Genomic DNA, 5,886 nt, shown 5'->3' with positions numbered 1-5,886 from the left:
CCACCTTCAGATGAGTCCCCAGGCCATTGGGCACCTTAATTGCAGGTCTGAGAGAGGTTACAAAGCAGAGAAGTCAGTTAAGCTGGTGCCACACTCCTGACCAACAGAAATTGTGAGATAATAAATGTATGTTGTTAAGTTGCTAAAATTTGTTACTTTGTTAATAACAGAGACATGCACTTTATACTCTTGACTATCATTATCCAGGAAACATTCTTCTAATTATATGGGATAATACATTCCTTAAACATCGAGGTAAGCTCTCTAAAAGACAAATCCCAAAATGTTTATTTTTACCTACTTTCTTTCACTCACTAGACATCAAGTAAAAGGAGTCACAGTAATTTTTACTATAATAGAGAAGTTAGCATTTCTTTCATTTATGTTGGCTGTTACCTGTACTTATTATAAAATGTTTGTGGTTTAAGGGGCTAACCAGATGAAATATAAAGGCTTTGACTATTTTTGATTTCTTCAGAGACCATTTGTAGGGTTAATTAAACCCCCAAGCATCTGGGAAGTTGTTCCTGCCTCCATCACTCTGGCAGGTGCTTCAGCAGAGAGGTGGGACAGAGCTTAAAGGGAAATGGTTTGAGGAAAGACACCAGCACAGACTGAGAACTTTTCAAAGTACCTACACACATAGCATCACAGCTCTTCGTCTGAGATATTCCTGTATTGGAGCAAATTCAACACGCATTAGATTTACATTATGGAAGTCCACTCTAACCCACCTGGGACTCACCGACAGATTTTTTTCTTTCAAATGCAAAGATTTCTCCTGTCTACTGAATTTGAGTGTCCTCACTCCTTGAAGTTGATAATTTGCATTCAAGGCTAGAAAGCTTCCCTGACATATTATTTTTGTTAGAGACGGTAATACTAGCTGCTATGGCAAATGCATACCAAAAGTCTTACTGTCTTAACATGATAAAAGTCTATTTCTTGCTTATGTCAAATCTAACACAGGTGTTCCTAGATGTTGGAAGGACTTCCATTTCATTCATTCAGAGACTCAGATTCTGTGCCTCTTGTCACTATGCCATTCTCTAAAGCCTCAGGGGCCTCTACTTGATGCTTTGCATTCAGCTGCTAGTCAATGGACAAGCAAGACCATCGTGGGAGAAAGACTATCATGGGCCAATTCTAAAAATGGGTCACAAAGCCAATGGCTGAAGATCAGTCCAATGGCCCTGGCTAACTGCAAGGGAGTCTGGGAAATGTAATCTACTATTGTGTCCAGGAAGAAAAGAAAGTGAGAAGTGATAAATGCCTAGCAATCTATGCCACAGGGACAGAGAAAAAGTGCACAGTGTCAGTATGAAGAGATTTCGTTCCACAAATAATACAGTACCTAAGTTATGTAGCTTAACTATAACATTCATCAGTCTTTTTTTAAAAAAGGAAATCTTTTCAAGAACTCTATATAACATCTAAATTATATAAAATAATAAAATAATGCAACATATGTGAATTGCAAACATATTTTTCTAATTTTACTTTTGACTATAGTCATTTTGTCTATTTCATAACTATCTTTGAAAAGTTAGTTTTCCTTCCTTCACTCCCTTGTTTTCTCTTTGATAGCTTATTTTCCCTTATTATATTATTAAGGGAAGACCTCATTTTGTTTTACTAAGTTGTGAATGAGGTCATTCATTTGCAAAATGGCCATTTGAATATACGTCCTAGATTGGATCAAGTTTTCAAAGGATATTTATTTTAGCCAAGCAATTCATACCCCCCCTTAAGCATACTAGAAGGAAGGTGAACACACTGTCTCTTGGACAGCATGTTAGTTCAGTGGTATCTCAGAGTTAAATAGCTACCAGAGATGAACTTTGTGACCAAGGAGATGGAAGAGAATGGAAAAACCAAAACTAGAAATTGTTACCGGCTTCAACCAGCAGTATTCAGTGGCTGCTCATAGACTGTCAGCGGACAGAGCAGCTGAGGGGAAGTTTGTACGTGTTACTAACCCAGTAAAGACCATGCATTGAGTGCTGCACCCTAAAGTGAGCGATTCTTGGTCATGACCTTTACAAATTTCTCTGGCTATGAGTGTAGGAATGTTCCCTTGACCTGCAAAGTTTTTTATTGTTCTCTGGGTTTATTTGTTTCCTGGGAAAGAGGTCTTGCTGGGCCATCTGTTATAAGTGATCTGGGTAACCATAAGCCTATAAGTGGCATTACCTGGTCACAAAGTCTTATGAAAATAGGTGCTCTAGAAAAGAACTGTGGTTTATTCTATTCCATTATTATATATGGAACCCAAAGGTTCATTTCTGTATTTGTCTTTTTGCAGCTTGTTTACCTGCCTCTGAAATACTAATGTTTTTAAAATAACTTGAATGTTAAATATATGTAAGTATCATAAGAGACTGGAAATCTGTTCGTTGAATTTAAAAATGTGAAATCTACAGCAAAGCATAAAGATGGCTCTGCTCCCTCCGCTTTCCACCCCACTGACACTTTTCTACAAAATTTGATTGGCCTAAGGGGAAACAGCATTTTCACATTTATTTTGAACTCACTATTAAAATAAAAGTTCATGTATAAAATATATAACGTATCATTTATTCATACATTTAAGATATATAAATCGAATATCTAGTTAATATGCTAACCACTTACTTTAAATTCAATATTTACACTTAGAGTGAATGATAAATAAAATCTTAACTATACTTTGATGGCATGCGTATGTACATATGTATATACATAGCCATGTACACAGAAGTCCCTCAAGTATCATCAAATAATTCATGGGTTTGGACAGTGAACTTTTACTATCAAGAGGACTGGGCATTATCTGAAGTAATGTGTTTCCTCAGTGCTGAGAGTGAATAGCAAGTGTTTGATTAGCAAGGATTTATCAGAACACATATTTCTCTAAATCTTTTTGGTTGCAGAAATATCTGATTTAGAGGGGAGTCTCTATATGTCAAATAATTTATGCTTTTATTTTAAGCAACACAATACCCATTGAAAGTGGCCAAAAGAATATTTTCCCACATAGTAAGACACTCATAATTAGGCATTTAGTAAGAGTGGATCTGCGGCCCACTAGCATCAGCGATGTTGAACCCATCCTAAATGACATCTTCAACTGCCCTCATGATAGCCACGAGGCTATGCTAATTCCGGGAACCATGTCCTCAGATGGATAACACCAGAAGTATAAAGGGAACGTGGCGATGGCCATATCTTTTCAGTTAGAAAAGCCTTTTCCAGAGGCTTCCTCATTTCTCATCAGGTTCTATTGGCCTAGATTAGTCTGTGTGCCCCACCCTTGCTACAGGGAAAATGATTTTCTGATACTCTGAACCTCTGTCGTAAGCAAGCTCTGATATCCTGACATGGGCAGGAGGTGGCTGTGAGGAAGGGAGCCAGTGTGAACATCACTGTGCTACGTATACATGCGTTCTGCTAGTCAGAGTGGACGAGATTGTCCCTAGGCACTCAGTTCTTTCTGTTAGGTTGCTGGTGGTGAGCCCAGTGAGTGTCATCGTACAGTGATGCAGGCTGAAGCTTTGTGGGTTGCCAGAATAGAGAGAAAAAAACATGAAACAGTGGGCACTGATTTCAAAAGGCCTTCACCTGCAAGTGAGGCTCCCAGGCCTGCTCGCAGTTAGTCAATGGAAGTCACGTGACCACATATAGCTGCAAGAGAAGCTGTAAAATATTATTTTTACCTAGGTTCTCCTGTGACTATCTAAATTTTTATCACTATGGAAGAAGGGGGAATGGATCTCAGCGGGCAAAACAATATCTGATGAAAGTGCTTCACTAACGGCATGGTTATGGTAGACAGAATGATAGTCTCACCACTATGCCTACACCCTAAAACCAGGAAGCTATAAATGTATTTATTTATATGGTAAAAAGAACATTGCCTATGTGATTAAGAATCATAAAATGGGGAGATTACCATAAATTATCCAGGTGGGCTCAATGAGATCACAGGAGTCCTTATGAAAGGGAGTCAAGAAGGAAATATGGCAACAGAAGCAAGGCCCCAAAAGGGGCATGCGCCCAGGAATAGAGTAGTCTTCCCTTAATCACAGGGGACACGTTCCAAGACCCCCAGGCGATGCCTGACACCATTGGATTGGACCGAAACCTATATATACTGTGTTTGTTTATTTTTTTGATATATACATACCTACCATAAAGTTTAATTTATACATTAGGCACATTAAGAGATTAAGAATAATGACTAATAAAATATAACATTATAATAATAAACTGTAATAAAAGTTATGTGAATGTAGTCTCTCTCCCAAAATATCTAACTGTACTGGACTTGCCCTTCTTGTGGTCAATGAGATAGATCTGCCCTGACCACAGACCTTAGCACCCTCAGCATACAATTTTTTTTATTTCTTTAAGTCAAAATCTTTTACCTTTTTACTTAAAGGAAGCACATTGTGGCTTCTCCTTGGCATATCTGAATTGCCAGCATCCCTACTCTTGCACTTTGGGGCATTAAGTAAAGTAAGGGTGACTTGAACACAAGCACATTGTAGTATCATAGAGAGTATTTTTATTGCCTTAAAAATAATCTGTGCTCGACGTATTCATTGCTTAGTCTACCCGAAGCCTAGTAATTACCACTCTTTTTACTGTCTCTACAGTTTTGCCTTTTCCAGAATGTCATGCCAGTGGAAAAATACAGACTGCAGCCCTCTCCTATCAGCATCTTCCACATATTAATACAAGGTAGGACAAAAGCAGGTTTACAGTTGTTCATATGGAAAATACAATAATTAATAAATAATAATACAAGAATAAACTCTGTTTTACGTACTACTCACAATGGTAAACCCATTTTTACTCCACCCTGTAGGTGTATCTTTTCATGGCCTGATAGCTCATTTTTTCTTAGTGTTGAATTATATTCTATAGTTTTGATGTACCACAGTTTAATTACCCGTTGATGTACAGGAGGTTATCTTCGTTGCTTTCAAGTTTTGGCGATTATGAATAAAGCTGCTATAAACAACTAAACTGGTGAATGTTTTTGTGTGTTCATATAAACATTTTCAACTTCTCTGGAAAATCCCAAGGAGTTTCTTGCTGGATCATACACATGGTAAGAAATTATTCCCTTCTGCCCACACCCTCAAAAAATAGCAAAAAAAAAAAAAAAAAGGAATTCAGAAAAATAGACGCTGTGCTAATTTCTACTCATCCTTCAAGAACTAAATCAATTTCTCTTTTACTGTGATACCTTTATCTATCTTTCAAGGACTTATTTTTAGCTGAAAATGATATCTCTCTTACATCTAGACTGTTTGCCTTTCTCCACTAGTGTGTGAGTTTCATGCTGTGTGAGCTTGATCTTACTCAATTTCATAACTCAACACCTATGACAGTATATTAAGTAGTAGATATTGACTGTTTCACCAAATGCAATAAAATTATTCTTCAGTCTTCTGTCTTTGAGTGGAACACTAATATTGTTTTAATGGGCTTGATTTCATTTTAAGGCTCAACATCTGCCCACAGAAACACATTTTTGAAATTTCATTGGAAATAAATGGGGAAGTTTCTTTGAAACACAAATATTCACTGTGCACACTGTTTTGAAGAACATGAAGTAAACCCAGCCATAATTCTTTGCTATAAGGGAAGCTTCTCCTGAAATTAGTAACACCATGAACTGCAGTTCACATTCAGGAATTATGAGCATCAATTCTACTAAGAAAAAAAAATAGTCAGTGCTTTCCCCAGAAGAATATGTTTCATCCAAAAATATAACTCTAAATCATGCAGCATGAGAAATGTGTGAGACCTTAGCATCACAGACGTGCCTTTTGCATAACTAAAAATTGAGACCAGTGATATTGGTCTGAAATCCCACTGATAGCTCTGTTGTTCACT

This window comes from Furipterus horrens, unplaced genomic scaffold (assembly GCF_987537825.1).
Source record: "Furipterus horrens unplaced genomic scaffold, mFurHor1.1.pri manual_scaffold_2, whole genome shotgun sequence".
NCBI lineage: Eukaryota > Metazoa > Chordata > Mammalia > Chiroptera > Furipteridae > Furipterus > Furipterus horrens.
Note: the sequence above shows the minus strand (reverse complement) of the source record.